The sequence below is a fragment of the Oncorhynchus masou genome, chromosome 7 (assembly GCF_036934945.1).
Source record: "Oncorhynchus masou masou isolate Uvic2021 chromosome 7, UVic_Omas_1.1, whole genome shotgun sequence".
NCBI classification, from domain to species: Eukaryota; Metazoa; Chordata; class Actinopteri; order Salmoniformes; family Salmonidae; genus Oncorhynchus; species Oncorhynchus masou.
The window spans coordinates 8,212,647-8,226,151 of NC_088218.1; the positions used below are offsets into that span (position 1 = coordinate 8,212,647).

At 48.9% G+C, this 13,505-nt stretch overlaps 1 protein-coding gene across 1 annotated transcript in view; it reads left to right on the forward strand.

Moving 5' to 3' along the window:
- LOC135543152 (microtubule-associated protein 2-like) overlaps positions 1-13,505 on the forward strand; it is a 93,848-nt gene that overhangs the window by 33,224 nt on the left and 47,119 nt on the right. Inside the window, 1 exon segment of the mRNA XM_064970233.1 lies at positions 3,909-3,981. The gene's annotated coding sequence lies outside the window, so the exon portion shown is untranslated.

Genomic DNA, 13,505 nt, shown 5'->3' on the forward strand with positions numbered 1-13,505 from the left:
ACTGTCCTGGTCCACTGTCCTGGTCCACTGTCCCGGTCTGTCCTGGCTGTCCTGGTCTGTCCTGGTCCACTGTCCTGGTCCACTGTCCTGGTCCACTGTCCTGGTCCACTATCCTGGTCTGTCCTGGTCCACTATCCTGGTCTGTCCTCGTCCACTGTCCTGGTCCACTGTCCTCCTTCCCTCTCCCTTATCTTGGTCCACTGTCCTGGCCACTGTCCTGGTCCACTGTCCCGGTCCACTGTCCTGGTCCACTGTCCTGGTCCACTGTCCCGGTCTGTCCTGGCTGTCCTAGTCTGTCCTGGTCTGTCCTCGTCCACTATCCTGGTCTGTCCTGGCTGTCCTGGTCTGTCCTGGTCCACTATCCTGGTCCACTATCCTGGTCCACTATCCTGGTCCTCTATCCTGGTCCACTATCCTGGTCTGTCCTCGTCTTGAACAACCACTTACTTTGGATCAGGTTTCTAGGAAACACTCCTTAAGAAATGGATCGGGAGCTACTGTTTCTATGGACACACTCCTTAACAAATGGATCTGCTACTGTTTCTCCTGGACACACTCCTCCTCGGTGCTACTCCATGGTCCTCCTTCCTGGATCCCTGTATCTTGGACCACACTCCTTGAACAAATGGATCGTGATACTGTTTCTATGGACACACTCCTTATAGGAAATGGATCGGAGCTACGTGGATCCTGGTCACACTCCTTAACAAATGGATCGGTGCTACTGTTTCTATGGACACACTCCTTAACAAATGGATCGGTGCTGTGGTTTCTACTTCAAACTCTTTAAGAAATGGATCGGTGCTACTGTTTCTATGGACACACTCCTTAACAAATGGATCGGTGCTACTGTTTCTATGGACACACTCCTTAACAAATGGATCGGTGCTACTGTTTCTATGGACACACTCCTTAACAAATGGATCGGTGCTACTGTTTCTATGGACACACTCCTTAACAAATGGATCGGTGCTACTGTTTCTATGGACACACTCCTTAACAAATGGATCGGTGCTACTGTTTCTATGGAAACTCTTTAACAAATGGATCCTTAACAAATGGATGCTACTGTTTCTATGGACACACTCCTTAACAAATGGATCGGTGCTACTGTTTCTATGGACACACTCCTGAACAAATGGATCGGTGCTACTGTTTCTATGGACACACTCCTTAACAAATGGATCGGTGCTACTGTTTCTATGGACACACTCCTTAACAAATGGATCGGTGCTACTGTTTCTATGGACACACTTTCTACTGTTTCTATGGACACACTCCTTAACAAATGGATCGGTGCTACTGTTTCTATGGACACACTCCTTAACAAATGGATCGGTGCTACTGTTTCTATGGACACACTCCTGAACAAATGGATCGGTGCTACTGTTTCTATGGACACACTCCTTAAGGAATGGATCGGTGCTACTGTTTCTATGAACACACTCCTTAACAAATGGATCGGTGCTACTGTTTCTATGGACACACTCCTTAAGGAATGGATCGGTGCTACTGTTTCTATGGACACATTCCTTAAGGAATGGATCGGTGCTACTGTTTCTATGGACAAACTCCTTAAGAAATGGATCGGTGCTACTGTTTCTATGGACACACTCCTGAACAAATGGATCTGAACAAAAATGGATCGGTGCTACTGTTTCTATGGACACACTCCTGAACAAATGGATCGGTGCTACTGTTTCTATGGACACACTCCTTAACAAATGGATCGGTGCTACTGTTTCTATGGACACACTCCTTAACAAATGGATCGGTGCTACTGTTTCTATGGACACACTCCTTAACAAATGGATCGGTGCTACTGTTTCTATGGACACACTCCTTAACAAATGGATCGGTGCTACTGTTTCTATGGACACACTCCTTAAGAAATGGATCGGTGCTACTGTTTCTATGGACACACTCCTGAACAAATGGATCGGTGCTACTGTTTCTATGGACACACTCCTTAAGAAATGGATCGGTGCTACTGTTTCTATGGACACACTCCTTAACAAATGGATCGGTGCTACTGTTTCTATGGACACACTCCTTAACAAATGGATCGGTGCTACTGTTTCTATGGACACACTCCTTAACAAATGGATCGGTGCTACTGTTTCTATGGACACACTCCTGAACAAATGGATCGGTGCTACTGTTTCTATGGACACACTCCTTAACAAATGGATCGGTGCTGTGGTTTCTACTTCAAACTCCTTAATAAATGAATAGGTGATATGGTTTCTATGGATAAACTCCTTAAGAAATGGATATCATAGCAACTAGCTGTTCAACTGTAAGCCGCCGACACTGGGTCACAATGTCACATACAGTATCTCTACTGCAGAGATTTCACTGCATCTCATTGTGTGGTATGAGGTTAGTGTAATGGGAGGAGGATTTCAGCAGGCTGTATTAGTAGTATTAGCAGTGTGCTACTGCAGATTCTACAGTCCTCTCTTTCTCTGTCCGTGTGGTTCCACAGTCTTCTCTTTCTCTCTCTGTCTGTGTGATTCCAGAGTCCTCTCTTTCTCTCTCTGTCTGTGTGATTCCAGAGTCCTCTCTTTCTCTCTCTGTGTGGTTCCACAGTCTTCTCTTTCTCTCTCTATCTGTGTGGTTCCAGAGTCCTCTCTTTCTCTCTCTGTGTGGTTCCACAGTCTTCTCTTTCTCTCTCTATCTGTGTGGTTCCAGAGTCCTCTCTTTCTCTCTCTGTGTGGTTCCACAGTCTTCTCGGTCTCTCTCTATCTGTGTGGTTCCAGAGTCCTCTCTTTCTCTCTCTGTCTGTGTGATTCCACAGACCTCTCTGTCTCTCTCTGTCTGTGGGATTCCACAGTCCTCTCGGTCTCTCTCTGTCTGTGTGATTCCACAGTCCTCTCGGTCTCTCTCTGTCTGTGTGATTCCACAGACCTCTCTGTCTCTCTCTGTCTGTGTGATTCCACAGTCCTCTCTGTCTCTTTCTGTCTGTGTGGTTCTTCAGTGTAGTTCTTTGTCTCTCTGCCGCTGTCAGCCCTGCCTACAAATTAGCACAGGGAAAGAAAAATGATTCAGCATGAGGCATTGGGTAAAGCCCTGCAACCCTACTCAATACACACGTAACTACACACACTTACACACACACACACACAAATACGCACGCACGTGCACACTTGTAACACACATTAGACACACTTGTAAGGACACACACACACACACACACACACACACACACACACACACATATGCTCGCACAGCACGCACAGACACACACACACACACACACACACATTAGTGCACACTTGTAAGGACACACACACACACACACACACACACACACACACACACACACACACACACACACACACACACACACACACACACACACACACACACAATCAGGTGCACTTTTATGGACACATACACACATTTTTGGGCTGAAGAGATGAAACAAACCCCGTGGCCTTTAGAAATGCAGCTTCCATTTTCCCCTCACCCTCAATCTTTCACTGGCATATCACACACACACACACACACACACACACACACACACACACACACACACACACACACACACACACACACACACACACACACACACACACACACACACACACACACACACAATTTCAGCCATGGAGAGACTCCTCCCAACCCAACCCCCTCTTTTCTCCTTTCCTCCTCTCTGATGCAGCATCATACTTTGGCTTGTTCGCGGCTCAGGGGGTGTGTGTGTGTGTGTGTGAGTGGGAGTGCGAGCCCACACTTCAGAGGCTGTGTGCTGGTGCGTGTGTGAGGGAGTGTGTGTGTTCTCTCCTACCGGTGGATAGTCTCTCTGAGTCGTGTCTCTCACCTACCACTGAATTTCTGACTGACTCTCTTTTTTATTTCTCTCTCCCTCACATTCTCTCTCTCTTTCTCTCTCTCTGCAGGACTCCAAGCCTCCTCCCTTACCCAAATCATTGCAGACAAAATCGCAGAAAGATAGCTGCCCCATCTCGCCAGGTAAGGTGTGTGTGTGTCTCTGTGTGTGTCTCTTTGTGTGTGTCTGTGTGTGTGTCTGTGTAGATTTAGAGATGTAGAGAGTGTATTAGTCACAAGGTTGAAGATGTAAATGCAGGGTACAGTGATAATCTTAAGCTCCGAGCTCCAACAGGTCAAAGAGTCTGTGTCTGTGTATTCCGCCCGTGACTAGACGCCGACTAGAGTGACGAGACACAAATGCAGGGTGTCAATTTATTGTCTGTGGATACAGGCTAGCAGGCTGCTGAAAAACTGCCGGCTCATTGCTATGCTGCTAGCATTTCTCTCTCTTTCTCGTTCTCTCGCTCTCTCTCTCCCTATCCCCCTCTCCCCCTCTCTCTCTCTCTCTCCCCTATCCCTCTCTCCCCCTATCCCCCTCTCTCTCTCCCCCTATCCCCCTCTCTCTCTCTCGCTCTCTCTCTCTCTCTATCCTCTCTTTCTCTCCCTCTCTCCCCCCTTCCTGCCCCCCCCTCTCTCTCTCTCTCTCCCTCTCTCCCCCTCTCTCTCTCTCTCTCTCTCTCTCTCTCTCCTCTCTCTCTCTCTCTCTCTCTCTCTCTCTCTCTCTCTCTCTCCCCTTCCTGCCCCCCCTCTCTCTCTCCCCCCTCTCTCCCCCCCTCTCTCTCTCCCCCCTCTCTCCTCTCTCTCTCTCTCCCCCCTCTCTCTCTCTCCCTCTCTGCCCCCCCTCTCTCTCTCTCCCTCTCCCTCTCTTCTTTCTCCCCTCATTCTCTTACTGCTGGATATGTCAGGTAAGAGGTTAACAATCAGAATCCCTAATAAGCAGAATGTTTTCTGGACCAGACATACAGTATCTCCCTTTTGTTAGCTTCCAAGAACATGATCTATATATTACAGCCAGCAGTGATTGTTTCTGACATAACTGATATGCAGTGAAAGTAGTGGATGTGTGTGTGAGAGTGGCTTCTGCAGCTGTGTGTTAGGAGTCCTGTTTTCCTCTCAGAGAGATGTAGTGACGCTCAGTGTCTAGACGGCATTGATTATTCAAGCGCTAGGACAGCCCGGCGACTCTCCTCGCGCTGTGTGTGTTTGAGGAGATAGGAGACTCACACAAGTTGATGACATTTTTCCTCAATTGTTGAGTCTTTAGACAAAGCACTGAAGTGTGAGTGAAAGAGATGTTATGTTGAGCCGTCTTAGAGTGGGAGGATGCTTCATGCTTGTCGGTGGTTCTGAGGGATTTACACAAACCACACAACACATTTCTCATATTGTCCCCCATCTTTGGCTGTCTACGAAAGCTTGGGACATGACCCACTGTTTACCACTATCACATACAGCAGCAAACAGTATTGGAGTTTGTGACGCACAGGAGGATGATGTAATGCTGCATGGGCCCCTGCCTCTGTGTGTGTGTGTGTGTGTGTGTGTGTGTGTGTGTGTGTGTGTGTGTGTGTGTGTGTGTGTGTGTGTGTGTGTGTGTGTGTGTGTGTGTGTGTGTGTGTGTGTGTGTGTGTGTGTGTGTGTTAAGTGTGTGAGTGTTGAGTGTGTGTTAAGTGTTGAGCGAATAACCAAACCGATTATTTTTTATTTTGGGGGATTTGAGCCTAATGTGCACATTGCACAGTTACTCTACAGATAAATCTGATCAAGCCCGAACTGTGCGATGTAGTAGGGAGTTGTAGTTTCCAACAAGCCATGATTCTACATAGTTTAACACAGAAAACATGGTAATTACATGATCCATTGCACGACTGATCTACAAATCCCCTTGCATCATAAATAACTATTCATTATTATTTTTTAGATCAATCAGTCAGTCATCATTTACCCATGATGCATTACGGTTTTGATCCTCTCGAACACGGCCTGTGTTTTACGCCTGCTACGTGAAAGAGACAGAAGAATGTGCGTTGGAGAAGGAGAGAGCAGTTTCTTCACGAGGTTTCTCCTCCTGAAAATACATGATCTGAGTGATTGATCGTTGGTATTCAACAGTCATAAATGTATGCCTTATTTACTTTGAAGAACCTCTAAAATAGTGATTTTTGTCACACCGCGTAGGCAGCAGTTCTATAGAGAGGAGACGATGACTTGAAATGAAATAATAAAGTCATCAAATGAAACTAATGTAACATACACAACAACTGGAATATTTCATTTAAGTAAAGTGAATAGATGTTGGTTAGTGATGCACAGTAATGGTCGGTCACTACCATCATGGGACTTTTATTCATTGTTTATGTGCTGTGTTGTTACAGCATTCAACCCACATAATGCATAGTGCATTTAATGTTCAAAACAATTATCAAAACCGAAATCGAATCAACCTCAAAAAGCACTAATCGCTCAGCACTAGTCTGTGTGTGTCTGTGTCTGTGAGTGTGTCCTTTTGTGACTGCATCCTTCCGATACACACACCCACACAGACACACTCCCACCTTCCCCACATTCACCACACACCCTCCCCAGCGGTACCTGCAGAGCCACCAGGTTAGGACATCTGTCACATCCACAGTCCCCTCTCATCTCTCTCTCTCTCTCTCTCTCTCTCTCTCCCTCTCCCTCTCCCTCTCCCTCTCTCTCTCTCTCTCTCTCTCTCTCTCTCTCTCTCTCTCTCTCTCTCTCTCTCTCTCTCTCTCTCCCTCTCCCTCTCTCTCTCTCTCTCTCTCTCTCTCTCTCTCTCTCTCTCTCTCTCTCGCTCTCTGGTATGCTCTGAGGCAACCTCTCTTTCCTGGGAACAAATAGACGCTGACACGCGAACGCAGTAGAGGGTTGGGGGGACGCAGAGGGGGACGTCTGTGTCCCCCCCGCACCCATTTTGGGACACAAACAAATCCCTGTGTTCCTTTCCCTCCCTCCCTCTCTATCTCACCCATGCTCTGCTACCAGGGCAGTGCCCCTCTGTGTCCCTCTCCCTATGCCAGCAGGGTGTTCTCACCCAGGCAGGGGGCATGGTGCCAACCCCATGACCTTGGAGGAAGGTCACAGCTTGGCAGCAGGGCGGGCTCCGTGTTGGTGGTTCGTTACTAACTAAGAGCTGGGATAGAGGACCATTGTTATGTTCATGTCCCAGTGCTTCTGTGTTTCAAAACATGAACTTATCCAACAGACAACATGAAGCATGTCGCAGAAATGGCCTGCATGGATACCAAACTTTATTGTCCATTAATGGAAATATATTTTGTGATGCCAACGGTCCATTGAAATACAATCAATATGTGTTCTGTGCCATGACTTCCACCAACATGTGATCTAATGATACCGCCTGTTATACAGTCGATGAGGAGGGGATGACATCATGTGGAATACCAGGTGCTATACATTATTTCTCTACTGAATATTTTGTTGCAGACCATATGTCTCACTGTAAATGTTGCTTTTGAAGAAGGACATATTGAGGCTGTTATTGGACTGTCTGTACATCTCACACCTGGCCTCTCACACCTGGCCTCTCACACCTGGCCTCTCACACCTGGCCTCTCACACCTGGCCACTAACACCTGGCCTCTCACACCTGCCCTCTCACACCTGGCCTCTCACACCTGGCCTCTACACCTGGCCTCTCACACCTGGCCTCTCACACCTGGCCTCTCACACCTGGCCTCTAATACCTGGCCTCTCACACCTGGCCTCTCACACCTGGCCTCTAACACCTGGCCTCTCACACCTGGCCACTAACACCTGGCCTCTCACACCTGCCCTCTCACACCTGGCCTCTCACACCTGGCCTCTACACCTGGCCTCTTACACCTGGCCTCTCACACCTGGCCTCTCACACCTGGCCTCTAATACCTGGCCTCTCACACCTGGCCTCTTACACCTGGCCTCTCACACACACCAGGCCTCTCACACCTGGCCTCTAATACCTGGCCTCTCACACCTGTCCTCTAATACCTGTCCTCTCACACCTGGCCTCTAATACCTGGCCTCTCACACCTGGCCTCTCACACCTGGCCTCTCACACCTGGCCTCTCATACCTGGCCTCTCACACCTGGCCTCTTACACCTGGCCTCTCACACCTGGCCTCTAATACCTGGCCTCTCACACCTGGCCTCTAATACCTGATCTCTTACACCTGGCCTCACACTCCTGGCCATTCACACCTGGCCTCCCACACCTGGCCTCTCACACCTGGCCACTAACACCTGGCCACTCACTCACACCTGGCCACTTACACCTGGCCGCTCACACCTGGCCTCTCACACCTGACCTCTCACACCTGGCCACTCACACCTGGCCACTCACACCAGGCCTCTGACACTTGGCCACTCTCTGAAGTAGAGCTGCCTCCAGGCCCTGTACAGTGTATGTACCTGTTAGTACAGTGTGTGTACCTGCTAGTACAGTGTATGCTGGTCTTTTACATACCATAATGGGAAGGCTGGACGTGTGTGTGTGTGTGTGTGTGTGTGTGTGTGTGTGTGTGTGTGTGTGTGTGTGTGTGTGTGTGTGTGTGTGTGTGTGTGTGTGTGTGTGTGTGTGTGTGGTTGTTGTTGTGTATGATCACTTGTGGGTGAGTGGTTGTTGTTGTTGGTTGTGTGTGTGTGTGTGTGTGTGTGTGTGTGTGTGTGTGTGTGTGTGTGTGTGTGTGTGTGTGTGTGTGTGTGTGTGTGTGTGTGTGTGTGTGTGTGTGTGTGTGTGCATGCATGTAAGCGTGCATGCTTGCCTGTTTGTGTGTGTGTCCGTGTGTGGGCAGTGGGTCGCTTGCATGCTTATACAGTGCCTTTACAAGTGGCCTGTGAGCTGCCTGTCAGAACGATTACGTTTCAATCCATCACCTCTCAGATATGTCCCACCAGGCACTCTCCTGACGATAGAGGGAGGATTGGGAGAGAGGGAAGAAGGGGAGGAGAGGATAGAAGGCTGTTGATTTATAAGACAAGGAGTGGGATAAGGAGAAGAGACAGGAGTCTGTGGAGTGTGGGGAGTGTTCGGGGGGTGTGGGGAGTGTGTGGGAGGTGTGTGGGAAGTGTAGGGAGTGTGGGGGGGTGTGGTGAGTGTGTGGGGTGGGTGTGGGGAGTGTGGGGGGTGAGTGTGGGGGTGTGGGGTGGGTGTGGGGGAGGTGTGTGGGGGGGGGTGTGGGGGAGTGTGGGGAGTGGGGGGAGGTGTGTGGGGAGTGTAGGGAGTGTGGGGGGTGTGGTGAGTGTGTGGGGTGGGTGTGGGGAGTGTGGGGGGGTGAGTGTGTGGGGTGTGGGGTGGGTGTGGGGGAGGTGTGGGGGGGGGAGTGTGGGGAGTGGGGGAGGTGTGTGGGGAGTGTGGGGTATGTGGGGGGAGTGTAGGGGTGTGGGGGGAGTGTAGGGGTATGTGGGGGGAGTGTAGGGGTATGTGGGGGGGAGTGGGGAATGTGTAGATTGTTGAGGAGAGAATAAAACTGGGGATGAGGCTGAGTAGGAAGGGCTGGGCACATTTGGCTAGGCTGCTGCAGTGTGTGTGACAGACAGACAGCTCCATAGTCGAGACAGACTGAGAATTCCATAGTAGAGACAGACAGACAGATCCATAGTAAAGACAGACAGCTCCATAGTAAAGACAGACAGGCAGACAGCTCCGTAGTAGGGAGAGACAGACAGCTCCATAGTAGAGACAGACAGACAGATCCATAGTAGAGACAGACAGACGGACAGCTCCATATTATGTAGACAGACAGAAGAACAGCTCCATATTATGTAGACAGACAGAAGAACAGCTCCATATTATGTAGACAGACAGACGGACAGCTCCATAGTAGAAACAGACACCTCCATAATAGAGACAGACAGACGACTACATAGTAGAGACAGACAGGCCGACAGCTCCATAGTAGAGACAGACAGGCAGACAGCTCCATAGTAGAGACAGACAGACAGACAGACAGACAGACAGACAGACAGACAGACACAGACAGACAGACAGACAGACAGACAGCTCCATAGTAGAGACAGACAGACGGACAGCTCCATATTATGTAGACAGACAGACGGACAGCTCCATAGTAGAGACAGACAGACAGACAGCTCCATATTTTGTAGACAGACAGATGACAGCTACATATTATGTAGACAGACAGACGGACAGCTCCTACAGAGTTGTCCATGTTCTTGTCCATATTCTGTTATAATCTCCACCCGGCACATCCAGAAGAGGACTGGCCACCCCTCCAAGCCTGGTTCCTCTCTAGGTTTCTTCCTAGGTTCCTGACATCATTATCACCCCCTAATGGACAGACATGGACACACCATTATCACCCCCTAATGGACAGACATGGACACATCAGTATCTTCCCCTAATGGACAGACATGGACACATCATTATCGCCCCCTAATGGACAGACATGGACACACCATTATCACCCCCTAATGGACAGACATGGACACACCATTATCACCCCCTAGTGGACAGACATGGCCACATCATTATCACCCCCTAATGGACAGACATGGACACATCATTATCACCCCCTAGTGGACAGACATGGCCACATCATTATCACCCCCTAATGGACAGACATGGACACATCAGTATCTTCCCCTAATGGACAGACATGGACACATCAGTATCTTCCCCCAATGGACAGACATGGACACACCATTATCACCCCCTAGTGGACAGACATGGCCACATCATTATCACCCCCTAGTGGACAGACATGGCCACATCATTATCACCCCCTAATGGACAGACATGGACACATCATTATCTCCCCCTAAAGGACAGACATGGACACATCATTATCACCCCCTAAAGGACAGACATGGACACCATTATCACCCCATAATGGACAGACATGGACACACCATTATCACCCCCTAATGGACAGACATGGACACATCATTATCACCTCCTAATGGACAGACATGGACACACCATTATCACCCCCTAATGGACAGACATGGACACACCATTATCACCCCCTAATGGACAGACATGGACACACCATTATCACCCCCTAATGGACAGACATGGACACATCATTATCACCCCCTAATGGACAGACATGGACACACCATTATCACCCCATAATGGACAGACATGGACACACCATTATCACCCCCTAATGGACAGACATGGACACACCATTATCACCCCCTAATGGACAGACATGGACACATCATTATCACCCCTAATGGACAGACATGGACACATCATTATCACCCCTAATGGACAGACATGGACACACCATTATCACCCCCTAATGGACAGACATGGACACACCATTATCACCCCCTAATGGACAGACATGGACACATCATTATCTCCCCCTAATGGACAGACATGGACACATCATTATCACCCCCTAATGGACAGACATGGACACACCATTATCACCCCCTAATGGACAGACATGGACACACCATTATCACCCCCTAATGGACAGACATGGACACATCATTATCACCCCCTAATGGACAGACATGGACACACCATTATCACCCCCTAATGGACAGACATGGACACACCATTATCACCCCCTAATGGACAGACATGGACACATCATTATCACCCCCTAATGGACAGACATGGACACATCATTATCACCCCCTAATGGACAGACATGGACACATCATTATCACCCCCTAATGGACAGACATGGACACACCATTATCACCCCCTAATGGACAGACATGGACACACCATTATCACCCCTAATGGACAGACATGGACACACCATTATCACCCCCTAATGGACAGACATGGACACACCATTATCACCCCTAATGGACAGACATGGACACACCATTATCACCCCACCCCTAATGGACAGACATGGACACACCATTATCACCCCCTAATGGACAGACATGGACAGACATGGACACATCATTATCACCCCTAATGGACAGACATGGACACACCATTATCACCCCTAATGGACAGACATGGACACACCATTATCACCCCTAATGGACAGACATGGACACATCATTATCACCCCCTAAAGGACAGACATGGACACACCATTATCACCCCCTAATGGACAGACATGGACACACCATTATCACCCCCTAATGGACAGACATGGACACATCATTATCACCTCCTAATGGACAGACATGGACACACCATTATCACCCCCTAATGGACAGACATGGACACACCATTATCACCCCCTAATGGACAGACATGGACACACCATTATCACCCCCTAATGGACAGACATGGACACACCATTATCACCCCCTAATGGACAGACATGGACACACCATTATCACCCCCTAATGGACAGACATGGACACACCATTATCACCCCCTAATGGACAGACATGGACACATCATTATCTCCCCCTCTGCAGTGGTATTTCAACCACAATCCCCAGTTAATTTAACTCTGACTGGTGGTTTGATGAATTAAACATACACCAGGGTGTGTGCGTGTGTGTGTGTGTGCGTGCGTGCCTGTGCATTCATGTGTGTGTGTGCCTGCGGGAAGCTGGAGTCTGTCCGTGGGGACAAGGGGGCTGGCTGACAGAATTATAGATGAGGGATGTGGGCGAAGCGAAGGTTAAGTGAAGGACAGAAGGCACAGCCTCTCTGAGTAGATCTCCTATATGATTTACTGTACCTCCAGGACTGGAGCAACACAAACTTAGTCTGGACTGAACACTTCAGACAGATCTCACTCAATCATTCTTCTGCAAAGGCTATAACTCCTAAACTCATATGTTTATTGCTGTAAAAGCGTTGGTAGAGCATAGCACATGCAACACCAGGGTTGTGGGTTCGATTCCCATGGGGGAACAGTAGGAAAATGTCTGCACTCACAACCTACTGTAAGTGGCTCTGGATAAGAGTGTCTGATAAATGACTCCATGTCAACACCTAAACTAATATGTTTATTGCTGTGTTTTCTCATTCATATAAATGATCAAGCATATCGGTTAGTGCAAATCACTACTCAATGACAACAGATGGAGAGGATGATGATATTGATGATGATGGTGAGGCTAGACGAGTTGAAACCAGTCTAGAGCTAAATATTTCCAGCTCGGGAGCATGTCCCTACAACCATCTGTCTGCTTGTGTTTTCTAAACTTAGAGATCTAACACTTAGCAACAGACCAAGACAAGGCTCAGTGACAGCTACTGTTGTACCTGACTGACTCTCTCTGTGCCAAAACAATGGCTGCTGTTGCTGTGAGCCTGGAACCTTTCAAGCCATCCCTGAACCAGGCTGGCTGTGGTGCATTCAGTGAAGGGGACATTTTCTGTCTGCTCCTGTGATTGATTGTCATGGCTGCTCTGAGCAGATGTCCCCAAATCTCTCTCTCTCCCCCTTTCCATTCACCTTCCCTCAAGCTCTCCCTCAAGCTCTCCCTCAAGCTCTCCCTCAAGCTCTCACTCCCTCCCATCACATTTCTGTATTCCTTCCCTCCATTCCCCCGCCTCCCTCCCTGCCTGCCTGCCTCCCTACCTCCCTTCCTCCCTCTCTTTTAGCCAAGCTCCACTACTGCTACTGCTGCAGCACTGCTTTCTGTGTGACCTTATCTTACCTTCCCTCTCCCCCCTCTCCTCCCTCAACACCCACCCCTCTCTCTCTCTCTCTCTCCCTCTCCTTCCCTCTCTCTTCTCT